Below are 17,046 nucleotides of genomic sequence, written 5' to 3'. Positions count from 1 at the left end.
AAAAGCATTGCTCTGCGGCGTTTGAGGTGCGCGCCTTGCCAGTCAGTCTGTGCAAAGATGCTCGCAAAGAGAGAAGGGCGCCGACGCGGCACTCGACACGAAATGCGACAAGCGACCGTACGAACGGTCGAACGAAACGGCCGCATCCGGTGTGGTCTAGTGGCTAGGATACCTGGCTTTCACCCAGGAGGCCCGGGTTCGATTCCCGGTACCGGAACGGAATTTTTTCCACACGAGTCGTGACAAGTTTGAGCTGTCCGAGCGGCCGTTTCCCGTCCTGCTCGCAATATAGCTACTGTTTCGTGACCGTCAGCAGAATATAGACTAGGGAAGCAGACGCACGACGTCCATAGAAATGGTGTACGGCTTCATGCCACCAGTTTCCAGCGTAGGGCTGAGCAACTGCATCTGCTGGGGCCCGTTAGCTCAGTTGGTTAGAGCGTCGTGCTAATAACGCGAAGGTCGTGGGTTCGATCCCCCCACGGGCCACTGCTCTTTTACTACTACGAAAAGGCAGCGCCGATTTCAGCTGGCGAGTGTGATGACCAAAAGATCATCACCCTGCGTGGAAGTTGACAGAGGATCCGAACCCGACTCGTCGGGAAGCGCTACATCATTCACTCGGCAATGGCCATAATATCTTGAATACACTGGTTCTCAACCGATAAAGAGAAAATGAAAGAAAATGTCCGATTGCCGATGCGCAACCACTTTGGCCCCTGTCAGTACTTGGGCGGGTGAGCGCATGGGAACACAGGGTACTATTGGCAGTTTTACTTCCTATTTTTGTTTCTCCTTAGTTTTCGGAGCTGCAGCCCGATTCGGTCAGGGAGACGCCACCGTGAAATGAAGGGGGCGTGCTGTGTGTCCATCGCCTAGCCTCACCTCTCTTTACCTCTCTCAGTCGTTTCTCGTGCTTGTCGTTTTGATATAGGCCGATTTGAGAGCGTCAGCTCTCGCGTCAGCCGAGCAAAGTCGAGACACACTAAGGGCTGGTATGCAGCGAGTAGGAGGCCGGAAAAACAATAATTTAAGAGCGCGTGGCAAAAGTACTCATACGCGAAATTAAAAGCCTGCTGCGGTGGCCGGGAATCGAACCCGGATCAACTGCTTGGAAGGCAACTATGCTGACCATTACACCACCACCGCACAAGCGAGCGCCCCGCCTCCGCGCTGTGTCGGCTTCCCGCCTGTCGGCAGCGGCCGAAGGTGATCGTACCTGGCAGGCGCATTTCGAGGTAGGCTAGGGGAGCACATCCAGACGCATTCGGACAGCGTATCCGCGCACATTTCGCATCCTTTGGCAAGAGTCGGCGCCGGCGAGGACCGCGTTCTGGCGGCATTTTTAAGCAGTGCAGTGCAGGATTCAGCGTCTGCAGCATCTTCTCCACAGAATGCTACGGCGCTTGACGGCAGTCCCACTTTCCCTTGAGACATCTGCTCGGGAAGCAGCGTGAAGTTGCCGCTGGCCCCAGCATCGGTGGTTCAGTGGTAGAATGCTCGCCTGCCACGCGGGCGGCCCGGGTTCGATTCCCGGCCGATGCATCATTTTGCTTTTCCCGCGATAATGCTGCCGTGTGGCTTGCGCGCTTGAGATGCACGATCCGCAAGAATATATAGCTGGATTCCCTTGAGAAGAACCGAGAACGCAGCACTCGCCGGTCCCCACTAGGACGCTCGCATGATGTTCTGCAGACTAGCGTCGGCTTGGCCTCACAAGTTGCTGTGTCCAGGTGCCTCCGAGGCACTGAGCTTTAACGACAAGGAGTGCTGCCTATCGTTGCAACAGCTGCAGCAACACCGCAATCAACTGGGCCGGCAGTGCGCGTGTAGCAACAGAACACGTTACCCAGGAAGTACAGTGTCTCTACGTCTAATATTGGGTACGGTATTTACCCAGTTTCCAGGACCAGTGGTGCACCCGTGCCTCGGTAGCGCAGTAGGCAGCGCGTAAGTCTCATAATCTTAAGGTCGTGAGTTCGATCCTCACCCGGGGCATTTAATTTTCTGTGACTGATGGTGGCGCTGTTGCTAGGGCGCCAACGTAGTTCTTGTTTGTTATCCACAACTTTTCAACGCTTCAGCGGGAAAATGTTTACCTCCTGTTATTGCTACTTACAGCTTCCCTTTTCCTCTTCTCCCAGCAGAGCATGAAGCCAAAAGCATTGCTCTGCGGCGTTTGAGGTGCGCGCCTTGCCAGTCAGTCTGTGCAAAGATGCTCGCAAAGAGAGAAGGGCGCCGACGCGGCACTCGACACGAAATGCGACAAGCGACCGTACGAACGGTCGAACGAAACGGCCGCATCCGGTGTGGTCTAGTGGCTAGGATACCTGGCTTTCACCCAGGAGGCCCGGGTTCGATTCCCGGTACCGGAACGGAATTTTTTCCACACGAGTCGTGACAAGTTTGAGCTGTCCGAGCGGCCGTTTCCCGTCCTGCTCGCAATATAGCTACTGTTTCGTGACCGTCAGCAGAATATAGACTAGGGAAGCAGACGCACGACGACCATAGAAATGGTGTACGGCTTCATGCCACCAGTTTCCAGCGTAGGGCTGAGCAACTGCATCTGCTGGGGCCCGTTAGCTCAGTTGGTTAGAGCGTCGTGCTAATAACGCGAAGGTCGTGGGTTCGATCCCCCCACGGGCCACTGCTCTTTTACTACTACGAAAAGGCAGCGCCGATTTCAGCTGGCGAGTGTGATGACCAAAAGATCATCACCCTGCGTGGAAGTTGACAGAGGATCCGAACCCGACTCGTCGGGAAGCGCTACATCATTCACTCGGCAATGGCCATAATATCTTGAATACACTGGTTCTCAACCGATAAAGAGAAAATGAAAGAAAATGTCCGATTGCCGATGCGCAACCACTTTGGCCCCTGTCAGTACTTGGGCGGGTGAGCGCATGGGAACACAGGGTACTATTGGCAGTTTTACTTCCTATTTTTGTTTCTCCTTAGTTTTCGGAGCTGCAGCCCGATTCGGTCAGGGAGACGCCACCGTGAAATGAAGGGGGCGTGCTGTGTGTCCATCGCCTAGCCTCACCTCTCTTTACCTCTCTCAGTCGTTTCTCGTGCTTGTCGTTTTGATATAGGCCGATTTGAGAGCGTCAGCTCTCGCGTCAGCCGAGCAAAGTCGAGACAAGTCGAGACACACTAAGGGCTGGTATGCAGCGAGTAGGAGGCCGGAAAAACAATAATTTAAGAGCGCGTGGCAAAAGTACTCATACGCGAAATTAAAAGCCTGCTGCGGTGGCCGGGAATCGAACCCGGATCAACTGCTTGGAAGGCAACTATGCTGACCATTACACCACCACCGCACAAGCGAGCGCCCCGCCTCCGCGCTGTGTCGGCTTCCCGCCTGTCGGCAGCGGCCGAAGGTGATCGTACCTGGCAGGCGCATTTCGAGGTAGGCTAGGGGAGCACATCCAGACGCATTCGGACAGCGTATCCGCGCACATTTCGCATCCTTTGGCAAGAGTCGGCGCCGGCGAGGACCGCGTTCTGGCGGCATTTTTAAGCAGTGCAGTGCAGGATTCAGCGTCTGCAGCATCTTCTCCACAGAATGCTACGGCGCTTGACGGCAGTCCCACTTTCCCTTGAGACATCTGCTCGGGAAGCAGCGTGAAGTTGCCGCTGGCCCCAGCATCGGTGGTTCAGTGGTAGAATGCTCGCCTGCCACGCGGGCGGCCCGGGTTCGATTCCCGGCCGATGCATCATTTTGCTTTTCCCGCGATAATGCTGCCGTGTGGCTTGCGCGCTTGAGATGCACGATCCGCAAGAATATATAGCTGGATTCCCTTGAGAAGAACCGAGAACGCAGCACTCGCCGGTCCCCACTAGGACGCTCGCATGATGTTCTGCAGACTAGCGTCGGCTTGGCCTCACAAGTTGCTGTGTCCAGGTGCCTCCGAGGCACTGAGCTTTAACGACAAGGAGTGCTGCCTATCGTTGCAACAGCTGCAGCAACACCGCAATCAACTGGGCCGGCAGTGCGCGTGTAGCAACAGAACACGTTACCCAGGAAGTACAGTGTCTCTACGTCTAATATTGGGTACGGTATTTACCCAGTTTCCAGGACCAGTGGTGCACCCGTGCCTCGGTAGCGCAGTAGGCAGCGCGTAAGTCTCATAATCTTAAGGTCGTGAGTTCGATCCTCACCCGGGGCATTTAATTTTCTGTGACTGATGGTGGCGCTGTTGCTAGGGCGCCAACGTAGTTCTTGTTTGTTATCCACAACTTTTCAACGCTTCAGCGGGAAAATGTTTACCTCCTGTTATTGCTACTTACAGCTTCCCTTTTCCTCTTCTCCCAGCAGAGCATGAAGCCAAAAGCATTGCTCTGCGGCGTTTGAGGTGCGCGCCTTGCCAGTCAGTCTGTGCAAAGATGCTCGCAAAGAGAGAAGGGCGCCGACGCGGCACTCGACACGAAATGCGACAAGCGACCGTACGAACGGTCGAACGAAACGGCCGCATCCGGTGTGGTCTAGTGGCTAGGATACCTGGCTTTCACCCAGGAGGCCCGGGTTCGATTCCCGGTACCGGAACGGAATTTTTTCCACACGAGTCGTGACAAGTTTGAGCTGTCCGAGCGGCCGTTTCCCGTCCTGCTCGCAATATAGCTACTGTTTCGTGACCGTCAGCAGAATATAGACTAGGGAAGCAGACGCACGACGACCATAGAAATGGTGTACGGCTTCATGCCACCAGTTTCCAGCGTAGGGCTGAGCAACTGCATCTGCTGGGGCCCGTTAGCTCAGTTGGTTAGAGCGTCGTGCTAATAACGCGAAGGTCGTGGGTTCGATCCCCCCACGGGCCACTGCTCTTTTACTACTACGAAAAGGCAGCGCCGATTTCAGCTGGCGAGTGTGATGACCAAAAGATCATCACCCTGCGTGGAAGTTGACAGAGGATCCGAACCCGACTCGTCGGGAAGCGCTACATCATTCACTCGGCAATGGCCATAATATCTTGAATACACTGGTTCTCAACCGATAAAGAGAAAATGAAAGAAAATGTCCGATTGCCGATGCGCAACCACTTTGGCCCCTGTCAGTACTTGGGCGGGTGAGCGCATGGGAACACAGGGTACTATTGGCAGTTTTACTTCCTATTTTTGTTTCTCCTTAGTTTTCGGAGCTGCAGCCCGATTCGGTCAGGGAGACGCCACCGTGAAATGAAGGGGGCGTGCTGTGTGTCCATCGCCTAGCCTCACCTCTCTTTACCTCTCTCAGTCGTTTCTCGTGCTTGTCGTTTTGATATAGGCCGATTTGAGAGCGTCAGCTCTCGCGTCAGCCGAGCAAAGTCGAGACAAGTCGAGACACACTAAGGGCTGGTATGCAGCGAGTAGGAGGCCGGAAAAACAATAATTTAAGAGCGCGTGGCAAAAGTACTCATACGCGAAATTAAAAGCCTGCTGCGGTGGCCGGGAATCGAACCCGGATCAACTGCTTGGAAGGCAACTATGCTGACCATTACACCACCACCGCACAAGCGAGCGCCCCGCCTCCGCGCTGTGTCGGCTTCCCGCCTGTCGGCAGCGGCCGAAGGTGATCGTACCTGGCAGGCGCATTTCGAGGTAGGCTAGGGGAGCACATCCAGACGCATTCGGACAGCGTATCCGCGCACATTTCGCATCCTTTGGCAAGAGTCGGCGCCGGCGAGGACCGCGTTCTGGCGGCATTTTTAAGCAGTGCAGTGCAGGATTCAGCGTCTGCAGCATCTTCTCCACAGAATGCTACGGCGCTTGACGGCAGTCCCACTTTCCCTTGAGACATCTGCTCGGGAAGCAGCGTGAAGTTGCCGCTGGCCCCAGCATCGGTGGTTCAGTGGTAGAATGCTCGCCTGCCACGCGGGCGGCCCGGGTTCGATTCCCGGCCGATGCATCATTTTGCTTTTCCCGCGATAATGCTGCCGTGTGGCTTGCGCGCTTGAGATGCACGATCCGCAAGAATATATAGCTGGATTCCCTTGAGAAGAACCGAGAACGCAGCACTCGCCGGTCCCCACTAGGACGCTCGCATGATGTTCTGCAGACTAGCGTCGGCTTGGCCTCACAAGTTGCTGTGTCCAGGTGCCTCCGAGGCACTGAGCTTTAACGACAAGGAGTGCTGCCTATCGTTGCAACAGCTGCAGCAACACCGCAATCAACTGGGCCGGCAGTGCGCGTGTAGCAACAGAACACGTTACCCAGGAAGTACAGTGTCTCTACGTCTAATATTGGGTACGGTATTTACCCAGTTTCCAGGACCAGTGGTGCACCCGTGCCTCGGTAGCGCAGTAGGCAGCGCGTAAGTCTCATAATCTTAAGGTCGTGAGTTCGATCCTCACCCGGGGCATTTAATTTTCTGTGACTGATGGTGGCGCTGTTGCTAGGGCGCCAACGTAGTTCTTGTTTGTTATCCACAACTTTTCAACGCTTCAGCGGGAAAATGTTTACCTCCTGTTATTGCTACTTACAGCTTCCCTTTTCCTCTTCTCCCAGCAGAGCATGAAGCCAAAAGCATTGCTCTGCGGCGTTTGAGGTGCGCGCCTTGCCAGTCAGTCTGTGCAAAGATGCTCGCAAAGAGAGAAGGGCGCCGACGCGGCACTCGACACGAAATGCGACAAGCGACCGTACGAACGGTCGAACGAAACGGCCGCATCCGGTGTGGTCTAGTGGCTAGGATACCTGGCTTTCACCCAGGAGGCCCGGGTTCGATTCCCGGTACCGGAACGGAATTTTTTCCACACGAGTCGTGACAAGTTTGAGCTGTCCGAGCGGCCGTTTCCCGTCCTGCTCGCAATATAGCTACTGTTTCGTGACCGTCAGCAGAATATAGACTAGGGAAGCAGACGCACGACGACCATAGAAATGGTGTACGGCTTCATGCCACCAGTTTCCAGCGTAGGGCTGAGCAACTGCATCTGCTGGGGCCCGTTAGCTCAGTTGGTTAGAGCGTCGTGCTAATAACGCGAAGGTCGTGGGTTCGATCCCCCCACGGGCCACTGCTCTTTTACTACTACGAAAAGGCAGCGCCGATTTCAGCTGGCGAGTGTGATGACCAAAAGATCATCACCCTGCGTGGAAGTTGACAGAGGATCCGAACCCGACTCGTCGGGAAGCGCTACATCATTCACTCGGCAATGGCCATAATATCTTGAATACACTGGTTCTCAACCGATAAAGAGAAAATGAAAGAAAATGTCCGATTGCCGATGCGCAACCACTTTGGCCCCTGTCAGTACTTGGGCGGGTGAGCGCATGGGAACACAGGGTACTATTGGCAGTTTTACTTCCTATTTTTGTTTCTCCTTAGTTTTCGGAGCTGCAGCCCGATTCGGTCAGGGAGACGCCACCGTGAAATGAAGGGGGCGTGCTGTGTGTCCATCGCCTAGCCTCACCTCTCTTTACCTCTCTCAGTCGTTTCTCGTGCTTGTCGTTTTGATATAGGCCGATTTGAGAGCGTCAGCTCTCGCGTCAGCCGAGCAAAGTCGAGACACACTAAGGGCTGGTATGCAGCGAGTAGGAGGCCGGAAAAACAATAATTTAAGAGCGCGTGGCAAAAGTACTCATACGCGAAATTAAAAGCCTGCTGCGGTGGCCGGGAATCGAACCCGGATCAACTGCTTGGAAGGCAACTATGCTGACCATTACACCACCACCGCACAAGCGAGCGCCCCGCCTCCGCGCTGTGTCGGCTTCCCGCCTGTCGGCAGCGGCCGAAGGTGATCGTACCTGGCAGGCGCATTTCGAGGTAGGCTAGGGGAGCACATCCAGACGCATTCGGACAGCGTATCCGCGTACATTTCGCATCCTTTGGCAAGAGTCGGCGCCGGCGAGGACCGCGTTCTGGCGGCATTTTTAAGCAGTGCAGTGCAGGATTCAGCGTCTGCAGCATCTTCTCCACAGAATGCTACGGCGCTTGACGGCAGTCCCACTTTCCCTTGAGACATCTGCTCGGGAAGCAGCGTGAAGTTGCCGCTGGCCCCAGCATCGGTGGTTCAGTGGTAGAATGCTCGCCTGCCACGCGGGCGGCCCGGGTTCGATTCCCGGCCGATGCATCATTTTGCTTTTCCCGCGATAATGCTGCCGTGTGGCTTGCGCGCTTGAGATGCACGATCCGCAAGAATATATAGCTGGATTCCCTTGAGAAGAACCGAGAACGCAGCACTCGCCGGTCCCCACTAGGACGCTCGCATGATGTTCTGCAGACTAGCGTCGGCTTGGCCTCACAAGTTGCTGTGTCCAGGTGCCTCCGAGGCACTGAGCTTTAACGACAAGGAGTGCTGCCTATCGTTGCAACAGCTGCAGCAACACCGCAATCAACTGGGCCGGCAGTGCGCGTGTAGCAACAGAACACGTTACCCAGGAAGTACAGTGTCTCTACGTCTAATATTGGGTACGGTATTTACCCAGTTTCCAGGACCAGTGGTGCACCCGTGCCTCGGTAGCGCAGTAGGCAGCGCGTAAGTCTCATAATCTTAAGGTCGTGAGTTCGATCCTCACCTGGGGCATTTAATTTTCTGTGACTGATGGTGGCGCTGTTGCTAGGGCGCCAACGTAGTTCTTGTTTGTTATCCACAACTTTTCAACGCTTCAGCGGGAAAATGTTTACCTCCTGTTATTGCTACTTACAGCTTCCCTTTTCCTCTTCTCCCAGCAGAGCATGAAGCCAAAAGCATTGCTCTGCGGCGTTTGAGGTGCGCGCCTTGCCAGTCAGTCTGTGCAAAGATGCTCGCAAAGAGAGAAGGGCGCCGACGCGGCACTCGACACGAAATGCGACAAGCGACCGTACGAACGGTCGAACGAAACGGCCGCATCCGGTGTGGTCTAGTGGCTAGGATACCTGGCTTTCACCCAGGAGGCCCGGGTTCGATTCCCGGTACCGGAACGGAATTTTTTCCACACGAGTCGTGACAAGTTTGAGCTGTCCGAGCGGCCGTTTCCCGTCCTGCTCGCAATATAGCTACTGTTTCGTGACCGTCAGCAGAATATAGACTAGGGAAGCAGACGCACGACGACCATAGAAATGGTGTACGGCTTCATGCCACCAGTTTCCAGCGTAGGGCTGAGCAACTGCATCTGCTGGGGCCCGTTAGCTCAGTTGGTTAGAGCGTCGTGCTAATAACGCGAAGGTCGTGGGTTCGATCCCCCCACGGGCCACTGCTCTTTTACTACTACGAAAAGGCAGCGCCGATTTCAGCTGGCGAGTGTGATGACCAAAAGATCATCACCCTGCGTGGAAGTTGACAGAGGATCCGAACCCGACTCGTCGGGAAGCGCTACATCATTCACTCGGCAATGGCCATAATATCTTGAATACACTGGTTCTCAACCGATAAAGAGAAAATGAAAGAAAATGTCCGATTGCCGATGCGCAACCACTTTGGCCCCTGTCAGTACTTGGGCGGGTGAGCGCATGGGAACACAGGGTACTATTGGCAGTTTTACTTCCTATTTTTGTTTCTCCTTAGTTTTCGGAGCTGCAGCCCGATTCGGTCAGGGAGACGCCACCGTGAAATGAAGGGGGCGTGCTGTGTGTCCATCGCCTAACCTCACCTCTCTTTACCTCTCTCAGTCGTTTCTCGTGCTTGTCGTTTTGATATAGGCCGATTTGAGAGCGTCAGCTCTCGCGTCAGCCGAGCAAAGTCGAGACAAGTCGAGACACACTAAGGGCTGGTATGCAGCGAGTAGGAGGCCGGAAAAACAATAATTTAAGAGCGCGTGGCAAAAGTACTCATACGCGAAATTAAAAGCCTGCTGCGGTGGCCGGGAATCGAACCCGGATCAACTGCTTGGAAGGCAACTATGCTGACCATTACACCACCACCGCACAAGCGAGCGCCCCGCCTCCGCGCTGTGTCGGCTTCCCGCCTGTCGGCAGCGGCCGAAGGTGATCGTACCTGGCAGGCGCATTTCGAGGTAGGCTAGGGGAGCACATCCAGACGCATTCGGACAGCGTATCCGCGCACATTTCGCATCCTTTGGCAAGAGTCGGCGCCGGCGAGGACCGCGTTCTGGCGGCATTTTTAAGCAGTGCAGTGCAGGATTCAGCGTCTGCAGCATCTTCTCCACAGAATGCTACGGCGCTTGACGGCAGTCCCACTTTCCCTTGAGACATCTGCTCGGGAAGCAGCGTGAAGTTGCCGCTGGCCCCAGCATCGGTGGTTCAGTGGTAGAATGCTCGCCTGCCACGCGGGCGGCCCGGGTTCGATTCCCGGCCGATGCATCATTTTGCTTTTCCCGCGATAATGCTGCCGTGTGGCTTGCGCGCTTGAGATGCACGATCCGCAAGAATATATAGCTGGATTCCCTTGAGAAGAACCGAGAACGCAGCACTCGCCGGTCCCCACTAGGACGCTCGCATGATGTTCTGCAGACTAGCGTCGGCTTGGCCTCACAAGTTGCTGTGTCCAGGTGCCTCCGAGGCACTGAGCTTTAACGACAAGGAGTGCTGCCTATCGTTGCAACAGCTGCAGCAACACCGCAATCAACTGGGCCGGCAGTGCGCGTGTAGCAACAGAACACGTTACCCAGGAAGTACAGTGTCTCTACGTCTAATATTGGGTACGGTATTTACCCAGTTTCCAGGACCAGTGGTGCACCCGTGCCTCGGTAGCGCAGTAGGCAGCGCGTAAGTCTCATAATCTTAAGGTCGTGAGTTCGATCCTCACCCGGGGCATTTAATTTTCTGTGACTGATGGTGGCGCTGTTGCTAGGGCGCCAACGTAGTTCTTGTTTGTTATCCACAACTTTTCAACGCTTCAGCGGGAAAATGTTTACCTCCTGTTATTGCTACTTACAGCTTCCCTTTTCCTCTTCTCCCAGCAGAGCATGAAGCCAAAAGCATTGCTCTGCGGCGTTTGAGGTGCGCGCCTTGCCAGTCAGTCTGTGCAAAGATGCTCGCAAAGAGAGAAGGGCGCCGACGCGGCACTCGACACGAAATGCGACAAGCGACCGTACGAACGGTCGAACGAAACGGCCGCATCCGGTGTGGTCTAGTGGCTAGGATACCTGGCTTTCACCCAGGAGGCCCGGGTTCGATTCCCGGTACCGGAACGGAATTTTTTCCACACGAGTCGTGACAAGTTTGAGCTGTCCGAGCGGCCGTTTCCCGTCCTGCTCGCAATATAGCTACTGTTTCGTGACCGTCAGCAGAATATAGACTAGGGAAGCAGACGCACGACGACCATAGAAATGGTGTACGGCTTCATGCCACCAGTTTCCAGCGTAGGGCTGAGCAACTGCATCTGCTGGGGCCCGTTAGCTCAGTTGGTTAGAGCGTCGTGCTAATAACGCGAAGGTCGTGGGTTCGATCCCCCCACGGGCCACTGCTCTTTTACTACTACGAAAAGGCAGCGCCGATTTCAGCTGGCGAGTGTGATGACCAAAAGATCATCACCCTGCGTGGAAGTTGACAGAGGATCCGAACCCGACTCGTCGGGAAGCGCTACATCATTCACTCGGCAATGGCCATAATATCTTGAATACACTGGTTCTCAACCGATAAAGAGAAAATGAAAGAAAATGTCCGATTGCCGATGCGCAACCACTTTGGCCCCTGTCAGTACTTGGGCGGGTGAGCGCATGGGAACACAGGGTACTATTGGCAGTTTTACTTCCTATTTTTGTTTCTCCTTAGTTTTCGGAGCTGCAGCCCGATTCGGTCAGGGAGACGCCACCGTGAAATGAAGGGGGCGTGCTGTGTGTCCATCGCCTAGCCTCACCTCTCTTTACCTCTCTCAGTCGTTTCTCGTGCTTGTCGTTTTGATATAGGCCGATTTGAGAGCGTCAGCTCTCGCGTCAGCCGAGCAAAGTCGAGACAAGTCGAGACACACTAAGGGCTGGTATGCAGCGAGTAGGAGGCCGGAAAAACAATAATTTAAGAGCGCGTGGCAAAAGTACTCATACGCGAAATTAAAAGCCTGCTGCGGTGGCCGGGAATCGAACCCGGATCAACTGCTTGGAAGGCAACTATGCTGACCATTACACCACCACCGCACAAGCGAGCGCCCCGCCTCCGCGCTGTGTCGGCTTCCCGCCTGTCGGCAGCGGCCGAAGGTGATCGTACCTGGCAGGCGCATTTCGAGGTAGGCTAGGGGAGCACATCCAGACGCATTCGGACAGCGTATCCGCGCACATTTCGCATCCTTTGGCAAGAGTCGGCGCCGGCGAGGACCGCGTTCTGGCGGCATTTTTAAGCAGTGCAGTGCAGGATTCAGCGTCTGCAGCATCTTCTCCACAGAATGCTACGGCGCTTGACGGCAGTCCCACTTTCCCTTGAGACATCTGCTCGGGAAGCAGCGTGAAGTTGCCGCTGGCCCCAGCATCGGTGGTTCAGTGGTAGAATGCTCGCCTGCCACGCGGGCGGCCCGGGTTCGATTCCCGGCCGATGCATCATTTTGCTTTTCCCGCGATAATGCTGCCGTGTGGCTTGCGCGCTTGAGATGCACGATCCGCAAGAATATATAGCTGGATTCCCTTGAGAAGAACCGAGAACGCAGCACTCGCCGGTCCCCACTAGGACGCTCGCATGATGTTCTGCAGACTAGCGTCGGCTTGGCCTCACAAGTTGCTGTGTCCAGGTGCCTCCGAGGCACTGAGCTTTAACGACAAGGAGTGCTGCCTATCGTTGCAACAGCTGCAGCAACACCGCAATCAACTGGGCCGGCAGTGCGCGTGTAGCAACAGAACACGTTACCCAGGAAGTACAGTGTCTCTACGTCTAATATTGGGTACGGTATTTACCCAGTTTCCAGGACCAGTGGTGCACCCGTGCCTCGGTAGCGCAGTAGGCAGCGCGTAAGTCTCATAATCTTAAGGTCGTGAGTTCGATCCTCACCCGGGGCATTTAATTTTCTGTGACTGATGGTGGCGCTGTTGCTAGGGCGCCAACGTAGTTCTTGTTTGTTATCCACAACTTTTCAACGCTTCAGCGGGAAAATGTTTACCTCCTGTTATTGCTACTTACAGCTTCCCTTTTCCTCTTCTCCCAGCAGAGCATGAAGCCAAAAGCATTGCTCTGCGGCGTTTGAGGTGCGCGCCTTGCCAGTCAGTCTGTGCAAAGATGCTCGCAAAGAGAGAAGGGCGCCGACGCGGCACTCGACACGAAATGCGACAAGCGACCGTACGAACGGTCGAACGAAACGGCCGCATCCGGTGTGGTCTAGTGGCTAGGATACCTGGCTTTCACCCAGGAGGCCCGGGTTCGATTCCCGGTACCGGAACGGAATTTTTTCCACACGAGTCGTGACAAGTTTGAGCTGTCCGAGCGGCCGTTTCCCGTCCTGCTCGCAATATAGCTACTGTTTCGTGACCGTCAGCAGAATATAGACTAGGGAAGCAGACGCACGACGACCATAGAAATGGTGTACGGCTTCATGCCACCAGTTTCCAGCGTAGGGCTGAGCAACTGCATCTGCTGGGGCCCGTTAGCTCAGTTGGTTAGAGCGTCGTGCTAATAACGCGAAGGTCGTGGGTTCGATCCCCCCACGGGCCACTGCTCTTTTACTACTACGAAAAGGCAGCGCCGATTTCAGCTGGCGAGTGTGATGACCAAAAGATCATCACCCTGCGTGGAAGTTGACAGAGGATCCGAACCCGACTCGTCGGGAAGCGCTACATCATTCACTCGGCAATGGCCATAATATCTTGAATACACTGGTTCTCAACCGATAAAGAGAAAATGAAAGAAAATGTCCGATTGCCGATGCGCAACCACTTTGGCCCCTGTCAGTACTTGGGCGGGTGAGCGCATGGGAACACAGGGTACTATTGGCAGTTTTACTTCCTATTTTTGTTTCTCCTTAGTTTTCGGAGCTGCAGCCCGATTCGGTCAGGGAGACGCCACCGTGAAATGAAGGGGGCGTGCTGTGTGTCCATCGCCTAGCCTCACCTCTCTTTACCTCTCTCAGTCGTTTCTCGTGCTTGTCGTTTTGATATAGGCCGATTTGAGAGCGTCAGCTCTCGCGTCAGCCGAGCAAAGTCGAGACAAGTCGAGACACACTAAGGGCTGGTATGCAGCGAGTAGGAGGCCGGAAAAACAATAATTTAAGAGCGCGTGGCAAAAGTACTCATACGCGAAATTAAAAGCCTGCTGCGGTGGCCGGGAATCGAACCCGGATCAACTGCTTGGAAGGCAACTATGCTGACCATTACACCACCACCGCACAAGCGAGCGCCCCGCCTCCGCGCTGTGTCGGCTTCCCGCCTGTCGGCAGCGGCCGAAGGTGATCGTACCTGGCAGGCGCATTTCGAGGTAGGCTAGGGGAGCACATCCAGACGCATTCGGACAGCGTATCCGCGCACATTTCGCATCCTTTGGCAAGAGTCGGCGCCGGCGAGGACCGCGTTCTGGCGGCATTTTTAAGCAGTGCAGTGCAGGATTCAGCGTCTGCAGCATCTTCTCCACAGAATGCTACGGCGCTTGACGGCAGTCCCACTTTCCCTTGAGACATCTGCTCGGGAAGCAGCGTGAAGTTGCCGCTGGCCCCAGCATCGGTGGTTCAGTGGTAGAATGCTCGCCTGCCACGCGGGCGGCCCGGGTTCGATTCCCGGCCGATGCATCATTTTGCTTTTCCCGCGATAATGCTGCCGTGTGGCTTGCGCGCTTGAGATGCACGATCCGCAAGAATATATAGCTGGATTCCCTTGAGAAGAACCGAGAACGCAGCACTCGCCGGTCCCCACTAGGACGCTCGCATGATGTTCTGCAGACTAGCGTCGGCTTGGCCTCACAAGTTGCTGTGTCCAGGTGCCTCCGAGGCACTGAGCTTTAACGACAAGGAGTGCTGCCTATCGTTGCAACAGCTGCAGCAACACCGCAATCAACTGGGCCGGCAGTGCGCGTGTAGCAACAGAACACGTTACCCAGGAAGTACAGTGTCTCTACGTCTAATATTGGGTACGGTATTTACCCAGTTTCCAGGACCAGTGGTGCACCCGTGCCTCGGTAGCGCAGTAGGCAGCGCGTAAGTCTCATAATCTTAAGGTCGTGAGTTCGATCCTCACCCGGGGCATTTAATTTTCTGTGACTGATGGTGGCGCTGTTGCTAGGGCGCCAACGTAGTTCTTGTTTGTTATCCACAACTTTTCAACGCTTCAGCGGGAAAATGTTTACCTCCTGTTATTGCTACTTACAGCTTCCCTTTTCCTCTTCTCCCAGCAGAGCATGAAGCCAAAAGCATTGCTCTGCGGCGTTTGAGGTGCGCGCCTTGCCAGTCAGTCTGTGCAAAGATGCTCGCAAAGAGAGAAGGGCGCCGACGCGGCACTCGACACGAAATGCGACAAGCGACCGTACGAACGGTCGAACGAAACGGCCGCATCCGGTGTGGTCTAGTGGCTAGGATACCTGGCTTTCACCCAGGAGGCCCGGGTTCGATTCCCGGTACCGGAACGGAATTTTTTCCACACGAGTCGTGACAAGTTTGAGCTGTCCGAGCGGCCGTTTCCCGTCCTGCTCGCAATATAGCTACTGTTTCGTGACCGTCAGCAGAATATAGACTAGGGAAGCAGACGCACGACGACCATAGAAATGGTGTACGGCTTCATGCCACCAGTTTCCAGCGTAGGGCTGAGCAACTGCATCTGCTGGGGCCCGTTAGCTCAGTTGGTTAGAGCGTCGTGCTAATAACGCGAAGGTCGTGGGTTCGATCCCCCCACGGGCCACTGCTCTTTTACTACTACGAAAAGGCAGCGCCGATTTCAGCTGGCGAGTGTGATGACCAAAAGATCATCACCCTGCGTGGAAGTTGACAGAGGATCCGAACCCGACTCGTCGGGAAGCGCTACATCATTCACTCGGCAATGGCCATAATATCTTGAATACACTGGTTCTCAACCGATAAAGAGAAAATGAAAGAAAATGTCCGATTGCCGATGCGCAACCACTTTGGCCCCTGTCAGTACTTGGGCGGGTGAGCGCATGGGAACACAGGGTACTATTGGCAGTTTTACTTCCTATTTTTGTTTCTCCTTAGTTTTCGGAGCTGCAGCCCGATTCGGTCAGGGAGACGCCACCGTGAAATGAAGGGGGCGTGCTGTGTGTCCATCGCCTAGCCTCACCTCTCTTTACCTCTCTCAGTCGTTTCTCGTGCTTGTCGTTTTGATATAGGCCGATTTGAGAGCGTCAGCTCTCGCGTCAGCCGAGCAAAGTCGAGACAAGTCGAGACACACTAAGGGCTGGTATGCAGCGAGTAGGAGGCCGGAAAAACAATAATTTAAGAGCGCGTGGCAAAAGTACTCATACGCGAAATTAAAAGCCTGCTGCGGTGGCCGGGAATCGAACCCGGATCAACTGCTTGGAAGGCAACTATGCTGACCATTACACCACCACCGCACAAGCGAGCGCCCCGCCTCCGCGCTGTGTCGGCTTCCCGCCTGTCGGCAGCGGCCGAAGGTGATCGTACCTGGCAGGCGCATTTCGAGGTAGGCTAGGGGAGCACATCCAGACGCATTCGGACAGCGTATCCGCGCACATTTCGCATCCTTTGGCAAGAGTCGGCGCCGGCGAGGACCGCGTTCTGGCGGCATTTTTAAGCAGTGCAGTGCAGGATTCAGCGTCTGCAGCATCTTCTCCACAGAATGCTACGGCGCTTGACGGCAGTCCCACTTTCCCTTGAGACATCTGCTCGGGAAGCAGCGTGAAGTTGCCGCTGGCCCCAGCATCGGTGGTTCAGTGGTAGAATGCTCGCCTGCCACGCGGGCGGCCCGGGTTCGATTCCCGGCCGATGCATCATTTTGCTTTTCCCGCGATAATGCTGCCGTGTGGCTTGCGCGCTTGAGATGCACGATCCGCAAGAATATATAGCTGGATTCCCTTGAGAAGAACCGAGAACGCAGCACTCGCCGGTCCCCACTAGGACGCTCGCATGATGTTCTGCAGACTAGCGTCGGCTTGGCCTCACAAGTTGCTGTGTCCAGGTGCCTCCGAGGCACTGAGCTTTAACGACAAGGAGTGCTGCCTATCGTTGCAACAGCTGCAGCAACACCGCAATCAACTGGGCCGGCAGTGCGCGTGTAGCAACAGAACACGTTACCCAGGAAGTACAGTGTCTCTACGTCTAATAT

General features: G+C 55.2%; 39 non-coding genes across 39 annotated transcripts; 31 read left to right on the top strand and 8 right to left on the bottom strand.

The window, feature by feature from the left end:
* Window positions 1–145: 145 nt before the first annotated feature.
* Trnae-uuc lies at window positions 146–217 on the top strand. The gene has a single exon. It is a non-coding gene; the product is annotated as a tRNA-Glu (tRNA).
* A 198-nt stretch (window positions 218–415) lies between these two features.
* Trnai-aau lies at window positions 416–489 on the top strand. Its single transcript has one exon. It is a non-coding gene; the product is annotated as a tRNA-Ile (tRNA).
* A 588-nt stretch (window positions 490–1,077) lies between these two features.
* On the bottom strand, window positions 1,078–1,149 carry Trnag-ucc. Its single transcript has one exon. It is a non-coding gene; the product is annotated as a tRNA-Gly (tRNA).
* Window positions 1,150–1,474: 325 nt separating this feature from the next.
* Window positions 1,475–1,545, top strand: Trnag-gcc. Its single transcript has one exon. It is a non-coding gene; the product is annotated as a tRNA-Gly (tRNA).
* Window positions 1,546–1,925: 380 nt separating this feature from the next.
* Window positions 1,926–1,998, top strand: Trnam-cau. The gene has a single exon. It is a non-coding gene; the product is annotated as a tRNA-Met (tRNA).
* A 305-nt stretch (window positions 1,999–2,303) lies between these two features.
* Trnae-uuc lies at window positions 2,304–2,375 on the top strand. Its single transcript has one exon. It is a non-coding gene; the product is annotated as a tRNA-Glu (tRNA).
* Window positions 2,376–2,573: 198 nt separating this feature from the next.
* On the top strand, window positions 2,574–2,647 carry Trnai-aau. Its single transcript has one exon. It is a non-coding gene; the product is annotated as a tRNA-Ile (tRNA).
* Window positions 2,648–3,245: 598 nt separating this feature from the next.
* Trnag-ucc lies at window positions 3,246–3,317 on the bottom strand. The gene has a single exon. It is a non-coding gene; the product is annotated as a tRNA-Gly (tRNA).
* Window positions 3,318–3,642: 325 nt separating this feature from the next.
* On the top strand, window positions 3,643–3,713 carry Trnag-gcc. The gene has a single exon. It is a non-coding gene; the product is annotated as a tRNA-Gly (tRNA).
* A 380-nt stretch (window positions 3,714–4,093) lies between these two features.
* On the top strand, window positions 4,094–4,166 carry Trnam-cau. The gene has a single exon. It is a non-coding gene; the product is annotated as a tRNA-Met (tRNA).
* A 305-nt stretch (window positions 4,167–4,471) lies between these two features.
* Window positions 4,472–4,543, top strand: Trnae-uuc. The gene has a single exon. It is a non-coding gene; the product is annotated as a tRNA-Glu (tRNA).
* Window positions 4,544–4,741: 198 nt separating this feature from the next.
* Window positions 4,742–4,815, top strand: Trnai-aau. The gene has a single exon. It is a non-coding gene; the product is annotated as a tRNA-Ile (tRNA).
* A 598-nt stretch (window positions 4,816–5,413) lies between these two features.
* Trnag-ucc lies at window positions 5,414–5,485 on the bottom strand. The gene has a single exon. It is a non-coding gene; the product is annotated as a tRNA-Gly (tRNA).
* Window positions 5,486–5,810: 325 nt separating this feature from the next.
* On the top strand, window positions 5,811–5,881 carry Trnag-gcc. The gene has a single exon. It is a non-coding gene; the product is annotated as a tRNA-Gly (tRNA).
* A 380-nt stretch (window positions 5,882–6,261) lies between these two features.
* On the top strand, window positions 6,262–6,334 carry Trnam-cau. The gene has a single exon. It is a non-coding gene; the product is annotated as a tRNA-Met (tRNA).
* A 305-nt stretch (window positions 6,335–6,639) lies between these two features.
* Trnae-uuc lies at window positions 6,640–6,711 on the top strand. The gene has a single exon. It is a non-coding gene; the product is annotated as a tRNA-Glu (tRNA).
* A 198-nt stretch (window positions 6,712–6,909) lies between these two features.
* Window positions 6,910–6,983, top strand: Trnai-aau. Its single transcript has one exon. It is a non-coding gene; the product is annotated as a tRNA-Ile (tRNA).
* A 588-nt stretch (window positions 6,984–7,571) lies between these two features.
* Trnag-ucc lies at window positions 7,572–7,643 on the bottom strand. Its single transcript has one exon. It is a non-coding gene; the product is annotated as a tRNA-Gly (tRNA).
* Window positions 7,644–7,968: 325 nt separating this feature from the next.
* On the top strand, window positions 7,969–8,039 carry Trnag-gcc. Its single transcript has one exon. It is a non-coding gene; the product is annotated as a tRNA-Gly (tRNA).
* Window positions 8,040–8,419: 380 nt separating this feature from the next.
* Trnam-cau lies at window positions 8,420–8,492 on the top strand. The gene has a single exon. It is a non-coding gene; the product is annotated as a tRNA-Met (tRNA).
* Window positions 8,493–8,797: 305 nt separating this feature from the next.
* Trnae-uuc lies at window positions 8,798–8,869 on the top strand. Its single transcript has one exon. It is a non-coding gene; the product is annotated as a tRNA-Glu (tRNA).
* A 198-nt stretch (window positions 8,870–9,067) lies between these two features.
* On the top strand, window positions 9,068–9,141 carry Trnai-aau. Its single transcript has one exon. It is a non-coding gene; the product is annotated as a tRNA-Ile (tRNA).
* A 598-nt stretch (window positions 9,142–9,739) lies between these two features.
* Window positions 9,740–9,811, bottom strand: Trnag-ucc. Its single transcript has one exon. It is a non-coding gene; the product is annotated as a tRNA-Gly (tRNA).
* Window positions 9,812–10,136: 325 nt separating this feature from the next.
* Window positions 10,137–10,207, top strand: Trnag-gcc. The gene has a single exon. It is a non-coding gene; the product is annotated as a tRNA-Gly (tRNA).
* Window positions 10,208–10,587: 380 nt separating this feature from the next.
* Trnam-cau lies at window positions 10,588–10,660 on the top strand. The gene has a single exon. It is a non-coding gene; the product is annotated as a tRNA-Met (tRNA).
* A 305-nt stretch (window positions 10,661–10,965) lies between these two features.
* On the top strand, window positions 10,966–11,037 carry Trnae-uuc. Its single transcript has one exon. It is a non-coding gene; the product is annotated as a tRNA-Glu (tRNA).
* A 198-nt stretch (window positions 11,038–11,235) lies between these two features.
* Trnai-aau lies at window positions 11,236–11,309 on the top strand. The gene has a single exon. It is a non-coding gene; the product is annotated as a tRNA-Ile (tRNA).
* A 598-nt stretch (window positions 11,310–11,907) lies between these two features.
* On the bottom strand, window positions 11,908–11,979 carry Trnag-ucc. The gene has a single exon. It is a non-coding gene; the product is annotated as a tRNA-Gly (tRNA).
* Window positions 11,980–12,304: 325 nt separating this feature from the next.
* On the top strand, window positions 12,305–12,375 carry Trnag-gcc. The gene has a single exon. It is a non-coding gene; the product is annotated as a tRNA-Gly (tRNA).
* Window positions 12,376–12,755: 380 nt separating this feature from the next.
* Trnam-cau lies at window positions 12,756–12,828 on the top strand. Its single transcript has one exon. It is a non-coding gene; the product is annotated as a tRNA-Met (tRNA).
* A 305-nt stretch (window positions 12,829–13,133) lies between these two features.
* Trnae-uuc lies at window positions 13,134–13,205 on the top strand. Its single transcript has one exon. It is a non-coding gene; the product is annotated as a tRNA-Glu (tRNA).
* Window positions 13,206–13,403: 198 nt separating this feature from the next.
* Trnai-aau lies at window positions 13,404–13,477 on the top strand. Its single transcript has one exon. It is a non-coding gene; the product is annotated as a tRNA-Ile (tRNA).
* A 598-nt stretch (window positions 13,478–14,075) lies between these two features.
* On the bottom strand, window positions 14,076–14,147 carry Trnag-ucc. The gene has a single exon. It is a non-coding gene; the product is annotated as a tRNA-Gly (tRNA).
* A 325-nt stretch (window positions 14,148–14,472) lies between these two features.
* On the top strand, window positions 14,473–14,543 carry Trnag-gcc. The gene has a single exon. It is a non-coding gene; the product is annotated as a tRNA-Gly (tRNA).
* A 380-nt stretch (window positions 14,544–14,923) lies between these two features.
* On the top strand, window positions 14,924–14,996 carry Trnam-cau. The gene has a single exon. It is a non-coding gene; the product is annotated as a tRNA-Met (tRNA).
* Window positions 14,997–15,301: 305 nt separating this feature from the next.
* Trnae-uuc lies at window positions 15,302–15,373 on the top strand. The gene has a single exon. It is a non-coding gene; the product is annotated as a tRNA-Glu (tRNA).
* Window positions 15,374–15,571: 198 nt separating this feature from the next.
* Trnai-aau lies at window positions 15,572–15,645 on the top strand. The gene has a single exon. It is a non-coding gene; the product is annotated as a tRNA-Ile (tRNA).
* A 598-nt stretch (window positions 15,646–16,243) lies between these two features.
* On the bottom strand, window positions 16,244–16,315 carry Trnag-ucc. Its single transcript has one exon. It is a non-coding gene; the product is annotated as a tRNA-Gly (tRNA).
* Window positions 16,316–16,640: 325 nt separating this feature from the next.
* Trnag-gcc lies at window positions 16,641–16,711 on the top strand. Its single transcript has one exon. It is a non-coding gene; the product is annotated as a tRNA-Gly (tRNA).
* Window positions 16,712–17,046: the final 335 nt, after the last annotated feature.

Source organism: Schistocerca piceifrons, unplaced genomic scaffold, assembly GCF_021461385.2.
Source record: "Schistocerca piceifrons isolate TAMUIC-IGC-003096 unplaced genomic scaffold, iqSchPice1.1 HiC_scaffold_90, whole genome shotgun sequence".
Taxonomy (NCBI): Eukaryota; Metazoa; Arthropoda; class Insecta; order Orthoptera; family Acrididae; genus Schistocerca; species Schistocerca piceifrons.
This window is presented reverse-complemented; position numbering and strand designations above follow the sequence as displayed.